At 40.8% G+C, this 13,682-nt stretch overlaps 1 protein-coding gene and 1 long non-coding RNA gene across 8 annotated transcripts in view; one reads left to right on the top strand and one right to left on the bottom strand.

Annotated features, from left to right (window-relative positions):
• Positions 1-5,715, bottom strand: part of ERICH2 (glutamate rich 2) — a 28,200-nt gene extending 22,485 nt beyond the window's left edge. For 4 of the 7 annotated variants that reach the window (XM_078070973.1, XM_078070975.1, XM_078070977.1 and 1 more), the window contains exons 1-2: positions 5,622-5,715; positions 5,451-5,496 (exon numbers count right to left, since the gene is read on the bottom strand). The gene's annotated coding sequence lies outside the window, so the exon portion shown is untranslated. The remainder of the gene's footprint in view (positions 1-5,450; positions 5,497-5,621) is intronic. The other 3 variants (XM_036067345.2, XM_078070976.1, XM_078070978.1) reach the window with 2 other exon arrangements.
• Positions 1-13,682, top strand: part of LOC144381623 (uncharacterized) — a 59,042-nt gene that overhangs the window by 35,705 nt on the left and 9,655 nt on the right. Inside the window, exon 2 of the long non-coding RNA XR_013447206.1 lies at positions 907-1,093. This is a non-coding gene — a long non-coding RNA (uncharacterized LOC144381623). The remainder of the gene's footprint in view (positions 1-906; positions 1,094-13,682) is intronic.

Below are 13,682 nucleotides of genomic sequence, written 5' to 3'. Positions count from 1 at the left end.
TCACATAAGCTCCAAAGTAATGATACTTGCTTAAAAAGATCACTGACTCCAGGGAAAAAACAGAGTAATTTGAGAACACAGGTAGAATAAAAGCAGTGACTGATAAGCTGAGCAGAACGAGGTCCAGCCGTTGTATAAGTAATATGTATTTTTCACATAACTATCAGTATGCAAAAAATATCTCTGAAAGGAAATGCTTTCAGAAAAGAAACATAATAATGGTTGACTGAGTGGGAAAAAGGGATGGCTGCAGGACTGGGGTGGGAGGGAGTTTTTTACTTTATGTCCATTTGTATCTCTTGATCTTTGAACAAAATAAATATATTATCTATTAAAAAAATACCATTTAAAATTTGCAACACTATTTTTATCCCTATGTTTATCCATCTCTTACAGGTATCTAAGCTGTATATTGGCCTTGTGCTACTTTAATTCTCTTCTCCACCCAGTGGTCGCTATTCAAGTTGGGGTCATGGTATCCAGAAAGAATGGTATAGAGATGCACATCTTGTATATTCATTACATTGCATATGGTTAATGTTAACATCACAACGTTCATTTAATCAGCCTTTGAGTCTCTAGACTCTGGATTTTGAACATGGGCAGACTCTTCTGATGTATTTCAACAGTCCCAGTGGTAATGGGAAAAACACAGTTATGATAGTTCCCGACTTCCATGTCTACTTCATGTCCCACTATTCAATGTCTATTTACAACAAATATTTGATGAGCACCTACCATGTACCTTAGCACAGATATGTTTGTGATAAGCTCTGGGGATATAAGAGAAGCTCAGAATTTTATAGGGGAAACAAGTATCAACTTCCCATATACAGGACAGACCAAGCTTCAAAGTACTGTACTAAATGCTTCCCTCTAATATAATTTTCCATACTGCCCAAACAGGGTCAATCAAATCCCTTCTTTTGAGCTCATGGACTAGGGATACCCAAGGGGAGTCAGCAGGCAGTGAAGACAGAATTGGAAAGACAAAGGAAGAGAGAATCTAGTCAACAGAGCTGACACTGAACAACTTTCCAGTTCCAGAGTCCAGTTCTGAGGACTGTCCTCCACATTTGCTATATTCCTCCAGGTATGATTTCTATAAGTATCCCTAGAATATGATATTATTCTGCCTGCTTTGGGAAGCAAGAGTCAGGATTCACGATGAAGGTGACATTTATTTAGCCAAGTAGACAGTCAACAGAAGGGGAAGAACAGCAATGTCTTAGAAAATGGCAATAGATGGAGTTGGATATGTATGTGGCAGCAAACTTGAAAAGTCATTAATTACCATGTGCAAAGGATGTGGGGTTTTAACCAGTAGTCAATAGAAAGCAAACCAAGGCTCTGAAAACAATCATATGATTAGATCTATCTTAGAAAAGAAATGCTATGGAGGGTAAACCTGAGAGAATGGGAGGTGGGGAAACCAGTTACAAGGCCATTGTAATAGTCCAGAGCAGGGGCTGGAAAATGAAAGCCCATGAGCCAAATATGACTCGCTGCCTACTTTTTTTTTTTTTAAGATTTTATTTATTTGACAGAGAGAGCACAAGCAGGGGGAGTGTCAGGCAGAGGGAGAGGGAGAAGCAGGCCCCCAGCTGAGCAGGGAGCCAGAGGTGGGGCTCCATTCCAGGATCCTGGGATCATGACCTGAGGCCGAAGGCAGATGCTTAACCGACTGAGCCACCCCGGTGCCCCTTGTTGCCTACTTTTATAAATGAAATTTTATTGGAACACAGACATGCTTGTTTGTTTGTACATTGTCAATGGCAGCTTTCAGGCTACAATGGCAGAGTTAAATGGCTACAACGAAGACTGTATGACCTACAAAGCCTAAAATACATATTATCTGGCCCTTTACAGAAAAAAATTGCCAAACCCTAGTCCAGGGAAAAAAGATGATGTACAAAGCCAAGAAGGTACACTTGGAACCAAAAGAGAGGTAAAACTGAGGATCACTAGACATAGAAGTGAGGGCGAAGAAAAGAAGTTGATGGTTCTAGTGTGGATGACTAGGATGAGGGTACCAGGGGAGGAACATTCTTGGGGGGTGGATAATGAGTTTGTTTGGGGGAAATTCTGAGTTGGAGATGTCTGTAGGTCATCTGAAATTAAGTGGTGCTCAATTCTATCAGAGAGAGTTAGAACTCAAGAGAAAAGATCACGTGTGGGATGGCTGTGATGGATGGATGGATGGATGGATGGCATGGCCCATGTAGAATAAGAGACAAGGCCCAGGAGAGAATCCTGGGAAATACCAACATTAAGAAGCAGGTGGAGTAAAAGAATCAGTCCAGGAAACACCCATAAGCAATATGTAGACAGATAACTACAGGGTGGTGGAATGATTATATCACCAGCATAGAAGTTTCTGGAGAGCACAAACTTGTTCTTATTCATGAGTGTGGGTCTCATACCATTTTAAAGGCACTCAGATTTTGACTGAATGAATAAAACCATTGGAATGATATAAGTAACTTAATTGGCTTAAAATACTCTTAAAATTAAAAAGAAAGGCCCATAGAATTGGGAAGGATGATTCTGAGAAAAGACTTGGGGACAAGCAGATATAAATTTATTTTTATTAAGAAAAATATACTGAATGACTAATATAGAAAGATGGGTAGTATTAATCAGAAGATAAATGTATCTCATTAAATATATAAACTGTATATGACAAAGTGATTTACAAAGGCATAATTATGTGATTATATGTGTTTGAAAATATTCTGTTTATTTTGTAAATTAAGATGTACTTTGGAGGTCAGGGTAGGGGTCATTATGGGCTCATTTTTTTTTTAAAGATTTTATTTATTTATTTGAGAGAGAGCAAGAGAGAGAACACAAGCGGTGGGGGGGGGGGAGGAGTTGTGTGCAGAAGGGCAGAGGGAGAGGGAGAAAGGGAGAAGCAGACTCCCCTCTGAGCAGGGAGCCCAAAGTGAGGCTCGATCAAGAACCCTGGGCTCGTGACCTAAGCTGAAGGCAGATGTTTAACCGACTGAGCCACCCAGGTGCCCCAATTATGGGCTCATTTCTAAAAGAAAGGGCTTAGTTCTTGACTTCTTAGCTATATTAGTCTGGACTCTTGGTTTTAAGTTACAGAAACCATATTCAAGTTAGCTTAGGCAAAAGAAGAAAGGGTTGGCTCAAAGAATCAAGAGTTAAATAGCCAAGTTGTGTTAAGTCAGAACAGTGGATATAGCTGTGTTCAAGGAGGGGCATGGCGTCTCCCTTGTTCATCTCAGCTTCTCCCTCCAGGTGGGCCTCATTCTTCTCTCTCATTCCAGACAGATTTTATACACATGGTACAAAACATGAGTTTTGTGTGATATAGTTGTAGCCTTTTGGAAAAATTGACTCTCTCAACAAAAACCCCAGTCAAAGGCCCAATTAGTTCAGCTAGGGTTTTTTTTGGCTACAAAGAACAGAAAAACTCAAGTACCACATAAACTGGTGCTCAATAAATATTTGTTAAATAGAAAGAAAGCAAGAAAGAAAAATAAAGTATTAAACTGGATCTTTGCTATCCAATATGGTAGCCACTAGACATATGTGTCTGTTAAACACCTGATATCTGATTGGTTCAATTTAAGATATGCACACCAGATTATAAGGACTTAGTACTAAAAAAAGAACATAACACATCTCATCCCCTTACTCCTCTAGGTAAATGTTCACTAACCAGCAGCCAATAGGGCCAAATAGGTTTTATTTGGATTCTATAGGTTTCGAAAAACTGTCATAAAATGAGTTACCAGCATTCAAAATTCAGATTTCACAAAATTCTCATTTTAGGTTTCTCTTGTAATACTGGAAGATATATACATGTTCCTCCATCCCATTTGTGCAATTTATCCTTTTGTACTATTTGTTTTTATAAGCCACCTAGAATTCTACTAGGCAAAGAATGAATTAAGAAATAGATAGCTACATGCTCAGGCCCTGCAACTGATGAGGAGACAGAGCTGATTAAGCACCATCCTCCAACCTTGGGGAGCCTTGTGTGGACACAAAAGGATTCAGGGGCAATCTTCATTGCATAGTCTCAAATGTGTATAAAAATGGTTTCAATGATCATCTATCATTTACATTCATATTTAAAAGTGACAACATATAAATTTTATATATTTCCTTTACAGTACAATGTAGAGCTAGGAGCTCAGACTCCAGAGTCAGATTGTCTATGTTCAAATCTCAGCAAATTGTTGTGAACTCAGCCAGTTCTTTAACCTATGATTCACTTTCCTTAACTGTAAAATGGGGACAAAAATACTACCTACCTCATAGAGTTATTGGGAAGATTAATATAAATAGCTATAACAAATAATAACACCTATCTCCTACTACAATTATAATTACTACAACTCCTCCTTCTCCTATTACATTATTACCTACCACCTAGCAAGGACGGTGCTGAAGGTGAACTCTAAGAGAGCCAGTTCTAAGTGCACACTTGAGACTGGACAGAGCAAATAAGGGGGAGAAAACACTGAGCATTTAGCTCAAACGGTGGCGGTGAGGGGTAGGGATAGGAAGCTCTGGAATTCTGCAGTAGTGCAGTGGAATCCCTACAAAGGTGTGGGAATGCACCTCTGGAAAAATCTTAACTTTGTTTTCCTGAGATTGACTGATTAAATAAATAAATAAATGTGGATTTGGGGGTCATTCCATTTGGTTTTTAGGAGAATGAAACAAATCAAAAGACATTTTCAGTGTCTTTTTCAGGTTTATTTCTTAAAAGCCACTTCCAGGGGTCTCTTGAGGTAAGAACAAATTGGCCCAACTCACCTATGCCCTCTGGGAAGTCAAACGATAAATTTGTAATTATGCCCTGTGTTAATTTAAGTGCCACAGCGGCGCCGAGCAGAGTAGTAGTAGTAATCAAAGGCCACACATCTTGATTTTGGAAATCTCAAGTCAATTTTGTCACCTCACAGAAGGCTGAAGACCGGCCCTTAGAAGTGATCCACTGTTAGCCCCTCATTTTACACAAGATGAAAACACGGCCCGGGGAGATTCAATGATTTGTCCAAATTCCACAAGAATTTTTGGGGGGCCGAGCAAGTTATGTCTAGCAAGTAATGGCATCCTAAGTACAATCAGTGAATGCTGGCTCCTACTGGTCATTAAGCTGTTTCCCCAAAAAAGTAAGAAAAAAAAACAGATAAAAGAAAAAATGTTTTTTAAAAAAGGAGGGGAGTGGGGGTCAAGGATGGAGCGAAGTAGCTGGAAGCTCTGAGATGCAACAAGGCTATGTTCACTGTTTGGGGGGATGGGGAGCAGTTTGCGCATGCGAATCGGCAGGTCAGAGAATGGTGGTCAGAACTGCCTAGTTATCACTCACACCCATGTAGACACAAATACTATATCCTTTCCTGAGTGCCTGACTACAGCCAAAGGAGGAAGCCAAGTCCGAGGTGCACCAGCAGCCGCGCGGAGCCTACCTTCTCGCGCGCCGCCTCGGCAGCCGTGAAGCTCCGGAGCCGGAACCTGGAGGGGGCAGAGAAGTTTGCGTGTTCAGGCGCGGGGCCCGGGGGAGTCGGAGGCCAGGGCTGGGTCTGTCCGCACGCGAGGGTGGGGAGAGGGCGACCCGCAGTCGCCGCAGCGCCTCTTACCCGCTCGTGGTCCTCTCACACCGCCGGTCCGCAGGGCAGACACCGCAGGCCAGCCCAGCTCGCGGTTCGCGCGGAGTTCGGAGCGAGGAACCGGAGACACAGCGTCGCCATGGAGATGAGACCGCGGGCCGCTGGAGCCCGGGGAGCAGTGGAGGGCAGAGGCGGAAGGAACGCTCGGGCGGGGGCGGGGCAAGCTGGGAGAGCGGCTGAGGGGCGGGGAGGAGGCGCGACGCGCCCAGGTAGCGCTGGAGGGCGCGAGACGCAAGAGGCCGGGCGAGACGAGCCTCCCGCTGGCCTGCGAGGTAAGCCTGGGGCGGCGGTGCAAGGCGAGGACGGGGCTGAGGGGGCGGGGCGGGGCGAGCCTGGGGCGGGGCTGAGGGGCAGGGCGGGGGCGGGACGGGGGCGGAGCAAGCTCGGGGAATCACGAAGGGGGCGGGGCGAGAAACCCGGGTTCGGGAGAGCCCAGCTGCTCCGACGCGCCGCGCTTTGGGTGTATAAAATCTCGGACACACGTCCGCACCTGCACCCGTTACTTTGAGAAATGAAGAAAGGAGGGGAATTGGAATGTCGTTGTCCATACCTGATCCTTTTCTTGGCAGGGAGAGGGAAAAGGGCGGGGTGGCCTCGTTCCTGTTTTAAAATTGTGAAGTAAAAGAAGTCTTGAGTTTGGGAGAGAGGTTTATCCCTAGATGTGGATGAACAAATGTCGCCTGCAGGACTTGGTCCCTAACTTGAGGTCGCTCCAAGAAAATTATGAATTTCCTGGGAGTCTTGGACCCTCCTATTCCCCCAGCGGGGGGGAAAGTCTTAGGATGTGAAATTGACCTCGGCCAATGGGAGGTTTTACGGCCTAAATAACTTTTGGGTCACAAAAGGGGGTGGGGAGCACTTCTATTAGAAAATTCTAATAGTCCCTCACGCTTGGCTTCTAGGAAGGAATTGCTTGCTTTTCATCACTTGGGAAGTCTCTAGGATCGATTTGTTGCTAGGCAACAGGTTTTGAAGGATGCCTATTTGTTGGAATCAAATCTGGATTCGAATTTCACTAAGTAGCCACATGATATGAGGTATAATCGCTATTTAACCTCTGGGGTTAGGTACCTTTTGGGAATATGTACTTTGGTAGATGACTGTGTGCTTCAAATAACAAAGTATATAAAGCTCTGACATGTAGAAGATGCTTTAAAAATGGTAAATTTTATCATCATCCTCATCAAATTTGAACCGCTTGGACCATTTCAGGAACCAAGGGTATATAGAGATTTAGTTATCTTTAAATTATCTTAATCATCTGTCCATGTTCACTCAATCTCCTTAGACTCCTGGATGGAGGGAGGAAGCCAAAGGAAGAAAGCCAGAATGGAAGTTTTTGAAAGAACTCAATGAGTTATTGACAGATACATACCCAGTTTGATAAGGACATAGAAAACCAGTATCTCTACTATTATAGGAACACCATTACATCGCTGATGTATTAAGTTTGAAGACTTTTTGTTCAATCAAGACAAAGGGAAATTCATTATATTTTTCTATCAATAGGCTTAAAACATTAGTTTGATGAATTTGCTTAGTATTGATAAATGAGTAATGTCTGACTGGCTATTCCCATTATCCTACACCACAGAGATGTAAAGAAACCCCATATTTAACTGATTAAACTTCCTCTTCCTACCCCTCTTCCCCCAACAGAAGAGCTCAAGTCCATTTGTAGAATGCAGTGTTTTCAATGTTCATTTATTTTTTCTGAAAGAAGGGGCAAAAATGGTTTAATGACCTTGGAGAATAAAAATATTGTCTCTGCGTGGAGAAGGGGTTAGACAGATCTGGCTTCCACCTTGGGCCTCAGGGTCTTCAAATGCTAAGTGGGGATAATAACACTACTTGCCCTGGTAGCTTAGAATATGAAATGAGCGAAAATAAGCCTCTGATAGAGCATGGCACATGACAATTGATCAACAACACTTCGCTATTATGACTTATACTGTAATATTATGTATATGAATAAAAGTGCCTATTTCCAGGATTAAAGATCATTTAGGTAAAATGCTTATTTGAACCCATGATGGTTATTTTATTTCTCTCTGATGAAAAAATATCACATTTCATATTTGCATGACTTTAGAAATAATTCACCTCCCTCTATAACCTTTGTGCAGAAGTTATCACTGGTGTAATACTCAAAAGTAGAGCATAGTTTAGTTCTGGCTCCTGCATTCAGGCCCAAAGTATCTATGTAGTGAGGATTTGTTCTGACAAAGTGAAGGGACAAAGTCAAACACCCATCCAAATACTGAATCACCTCATAACAACTATCTCTTATTACACTCCAGGTTTTTTAATGGATAAATTTTTATTACAGATCCGAATGTTATCAGAACATCATAAAAAATTTTCAACATTTGATGTTTTTCTGATTACAAAAGTAATACATGTTCATGATAGAAAATTTGCAACATAGAAGCACAAAGAAAAAAATAAAAACCACGTCAGTCAGTAATTTCTTTTTTTCCTTCTAGCCTTTTCATGTGCCTATATTTATAAAGTTTGTATTAGTGCACACATTGTTAGCATCTCTCTTTGCTTGACATTCTCTCCAATGTCTTAACATTTCCCCGAAGCCTTTAAAAAGTCTTCAAAACATTTTTAATGGCCATGTGATGTTATATAATACGTATAAGCCACAATTTATTCATAATTTAATCAGTCCCCAATGTGGAAATTTCCAACTTTTCTCCAGTAATTCTTTAAGAGCATTTATTGAGTGTTTGCTATATATTAGACACTGTGCTAGACATAAAACTGAAGTAGAGGACAGTAACTATAAAAATAAGGTTTGGATTAACATCTTTGTAAATAAATCTTTGATAGCATCTTTCCTTCTTAGACTAAATTCCTAGGACGATGAAAACAGAACTTCAAAAAGCATTTTCCCAGCTTCAAAGGCAGACTTAAGAAATAAAACTCTGAACTGTAAAATATTAACTTTTTTGGAAAATTACCAAAAACAGAATTAATATTTATTTTGTGCCAAGTGTGAACTTACTCAGAAGATGCTTTCTCATTAGTGACTGTGAAACATCAAGGGTATTTGAAGTGTATTGACTTTGGCTTCTACCTCTAATTCTTTCCAGGATTTGCAGGTTTTCACAATAGTGTGAGATTGTTTGAAGTATATGCAAATTGCCCTACTTCCTCCTTTCACAGTTAAAATGTTAACTATTTTATTTCCAGCTTTCCTCTTGTAAACATAAGGCTTTTTTACATCTGTTTCATTTACTTTCCCGTGTGAAACATTTTGTATCTTCACACTTTTTAAACTGAAAGCAGATTTCTTTCTTCTAAACCCAAGTTATAGGATATACTATATTGTATATAAGACACAGGATTTAACATATCCTGTAGTTAATTTTGGTCAAGAGGCATCATGTAAATTTAAAAAAAAAAAAGCATCATGTAAATTAGCCAATGTATTTAGGGAATTTCATAATAGAGATTAAAAGCAGTAACAACTCCCCAACACACACACACACACACACACACACACACACACACACCTCTTACTAATCTTTGACAATTAAATGTTCATATATAAGGTTGAACCATATGAAATAGCCAATTGTGGATTAAACACAGTCAAATAATGACAACTTTATATGGTTCCATCTATGTAAATATTTCATTAACTAGTTTATAATTTTCCAACTCTCTCCAAATATTGAACTTACTGATTATCATACTGGGGATATCCTTTATCATTGCACAAGTATTGTGTTTATTCAACTTCCACAAATATTGGAATCTAGTCAGGAGAGCGCCATAAAATGTTTGTCTATTATTGCAGAGACAGTAGAGGGAGCCTGGAGCCAAAACATTATTTTAGGCCTCATGTTAATGATGATTGTCTTCCAATTCTTGATGTGTGGATGAATTTAAATACTAGTATATATGTGAAATAGCAATCTTAAAAAAAAAGTTGTACCTTCTCAGGAAACAAACTGAGGGTTGCTGGAGTGGGGGGTGGGGTGGGAGGGATGGGGTGACTGGGTGATGGACACTGGGGAGGGTATGTGTTCTGGTAAGCGCTGTGAATTGTGCAAGACTGTTGAATCTCAGATCTGTACCTCTGAAACAAATAATGCAATATATGTTAAGAAAGAAAAAAAGAAGAAGAAGAATGTAGCAGGAGGGGAAGAATGAAGGGGGGGAAATCGGAGGGGGAGAAGAACCATGAGAGACAATGGACTCTGAAAAACAAACTGAGGGTTCTAGAGGGGAGGGGGGTGGGAGGATGGGTTAGCCTGGTGATGGGTATTGAGGAGGGCACGTTCTGCATGGAGCACTGGGTGTTATGCACAAACAATGAATCATGGAACACTATATCTAAAACTAATGATGTAATGTATGGGGATTAACATAACAATAAAAAAATTAAAAAAAAAAGTTGTACTTAACTAGTTGTACTTAAGTAATCACTTTAAAAGATGGGCAGGATAAGGTTGGCTGCCAGTTCAAGCTAGCCCCATCAGGGTTCATACTGGGACCACCCTGAATCCTATTGTTTTCTGCTCTTCTCTGCGTGATGCTGGAGCCTGCACACTGCCACGCTCACATACCTGCTCCACCATTTTCCCCTTTCAGTCCATAATTAGATCACCCATTTCTGGGAGGATTATATCATGATTATTTCATTGGAACCTCAAAATATGTTACCATCTCCAGCTGTATGTCTTAATTTAAAGTAATTGTAGTTTAGTTGATCGCTTCCTCCAGACACGTAAGGAGGCACTTTGATCCTGTCCTCAATCATATCCTTCTAGAAAAGTTTCTAACAAATTACCAATCCTTTCACAGAGCAGGACATTTCATTAACATTAATTAAAGATATTGTCTCTTGCTGACCTCTCCTCAACCACTTTTATCCTCTGTCCAATCTTTTTTTTTTTTTTAAGATTTTTAAAATTTATTTGAGAGAGAACATGAAGGGAGGATGTGTAGGGGGGAGCAGAGGGAGAGGGACAAGTAGACTCTGCTCTGAGTGCAGAGCTTGATGTGGGGCCTGATCTCAGGACCCTGAGAACATGACCTGAGCCAAAATCAAGAGTCAGATGCTCAACCGACTGAGCCACCCAGGTGGCCCTTCTCTGTCCAATCTTTTGTTAATTCCCTTCACCATGGTATTATAAAGGGGTCCCCAAGGTAATTGGTGGTGTCACCACTATTCTTCACTATAGAAAGTCTAGGGATGGCTCTAAGTCCCTGAGGTAATGTGAATCCCTAAATATAGAAATAAGATGGAGAAGAACTTCTGTATTCTAAAACCGAACAGGCATCCACAGAACATAGGTAGAATCAATTTGCTATGGCTGGGTTTCCTAAACTGGTGTTAAGGGGAAATTCTTCTGCCATGCTAATAACATACAAAATAAAAAGCATTTCCCTGGGGGAAATTAATTTGTTAAACCGTTAAACAGGTTTTTTGTTTGTTTGTTTTGCTTAACATAGGATGTCTCAGGGCTTTAATATGCTAATGTACTTTGTCAGTCTCTCAGAGGGAGATTTTAAATGTGCAGCCTTTCTCAAATTTACTTGACTAGGGAATTTCACTTCTTTTTTTTTTTTTTAATTTTTTTATTGTTATGTTAATCCCCATACATTACATCATTAGTTTTAGATGTAGTGTTCCATGATTCATTGTTTGTGCATAACACCCAGTGCTCCATGCAGAACGTGCCCTCCTCAATACCCATCACCAGGCTAACCCATCCTCCCAACCCCCTCCCCTCTAGAACCCTCAGTTTGTTTTTCAGAGTCCATTGTCTCTCATGGTTCTTCTCCCCCTCCGATTTCCCCCCCTTCATTCTTCCCCTCCTGCTACATTCTTCTTCTTCTTTTTTTTCTTTCTTAACATATATTGCATTATTTGTTTCAGAGGTACAGGGGAATTTCACTTCTTAGCATCATTTGGGAACTCTTGGAACACCAGATACTTCCTCTGTGATTTGAAGATAGCTCCAAGTGAGAAAAATCCCGTCCCTCCCCAACTTTTTTTTCTAAGTAAACTCTGTGCCAAACATGAGGCTTGAACTCACAACCCTGAGATCAAGTCACATGCTCTACCAACTGAGCCAGCCAGGCACCCCTTATCCCTCTGGAATTTAATCAGGAATCAGCTAACCTAAAAATTGTAATGGAAAAAGCAAACAAATCTGTGAATTTTAACCGATATATACTGAAATGAAGACTGACATTGTAAAACCTAAATACAAATACGATTTTTCATGAAAGCTAGAAAAGTAAATGTTGGAAAAAAATCCCTTTAGAGTATAACCTTCCTTTTTTTTTTTTTAATTACATTTTCCCCCCTCAGTTAATAAACAAGCTTAAGTCAAATAGCCTAAAACAAAATGAGTCAAAACCCCAAACACTTGGCACTTAAAAGTGTCCTCTTTCTCTCTCTGCTCAGATTCTCTTTGCACATTAGTCTTTGCTCAGCCCGCTGCCACGGAACCTGCCCTGGCAAATGGTGTCAGATTCAATGGGGGTGCTTTCCTGGTGCTTGTCTTACTAGAGCTCTCTGCTCTAGCTGACTGACAAAGTTACTTCTCACCCGTTTTTGAAATACTGTTATTCTAGCTTTCACACACCTCTTTCTCCCAGTTCTCCTAAATTCATGGGCCGCTTTGTGGTGTTTTCTGCCTGTGCCTGCCCTCTACAGTTTTAGTGTGCCCCCAAAATCCCCTCCCCAAGCCAGGCTGCACGGGCTCTCTGAGGATCTCATCCATACTCTCACCTATATGCTGACTAACCATAAACCTTCCACTGAGCTCCAAGCTCATATAATCTAACTACATACTTAGACATCCCTCAGACTTAGGCACCTGTCTAAAACTGAAATTATCAATTTTCCCTCTGCCCCAAATGTCACTGAGTTTTCATGACTTCCATGTCATTAAATCCAATAGGCATTTTCCATCTCATCTTACTTGCCCTTTCAGCCGTATTTGACACTGTTGGCATGCCCTCATTCATGAAACACTCCTTGGTCTCTGTGGGTCTATTGCCTATTGCTGTGGCACTATACGTTTCTGATTTTTCTTCCCATCTCTTTGGCTACCACTTTTGGGGGGGGGGATCTTTTGTTTCTTTGCCCATTATTTAAATATTGGAGTTTCTCAAGACTCTTTCCTGGGCTCCTGCATTGGTGGTCTATTGCTGCACAGCAAACCATCTCAAAACTTACTGGCTTAAAAATAGAATCTATTTTTTTTAAAAAAACAAAACAAAGCAGCAAATATTTTATTTGCTTATGATTCTATGGGTCAGCAAGTTGGTGTTGGTTTGGGTAAGTGATCATGACCTTCTTGTCGTTCTCCTGCTCTTACCTATGGTCACTCATGCAGCTATGGTCATGATGGTGAGCTGAGGCCCGGATAATCTAAAATGACCTTACTCACATGTATGGTAGTTAGTGATGGCTGTTGGCTGGGCCTCCCTGTCATTGTCAGTTATCCTCAAGAAGGCTAGTCTGGGCTTCTTAACATGGTAGTCTCAAAGGCAAGAGCAGAAGCTGCAAGGCCTCTTGATACCTAGGCTCAGATCCCCACATTGTTTTCACTATTTTCTATTGGTCAAAGCAAATGGGAAACAAAATCACATTGTAAAGAATAATGCAAACCAGGATGAGAGGAGCATATGGCCATTTCTTACAGTACATACGACCCCCTTCCCTTCTTACTCTGTGTTCATTTCCTAGTAGATTTCATCCATTCGTTTGGCTTGTTGTCCTTCAATATACCATCAATAACTCCATAATATATGTCTCCTCCTCAGACCACACCTCTAAACTCATAAAGCATGTGCCTTCTTGACCTCTTCACTTGGATATGTCAATGATACTTCAAGCTCAATAGCTCTACTACAGAACTAGTCTTCTTCCAGAAATGCATCCTCTCCCAGTGTTCCCTATCTTAGTGAGTATAGCCATTCTCAAGAAGCCTGGGCAAATTCCTCTTTTTTATTCCCCATTTCCATTCCATGATCCAGTCATGTCAGTTTTACATC

Source organism: Halichoerus grypus, chromosome 4 (assembly GCF_964656455.1).
Source record: "Halichoerus grypus chromosome 4, mHalGry1.hap1.1, whole genome shotgun sequence".
NCBI classification, from domain to species: Eukaryota; Metazoa; Chordata; class Mammalia; order Carnivora; family Phocidae; genus Halichoerus; species Halichoerus grypus.
This window is presented reverse-complemented; position numbering and strand designations above follow the sequence as displayed.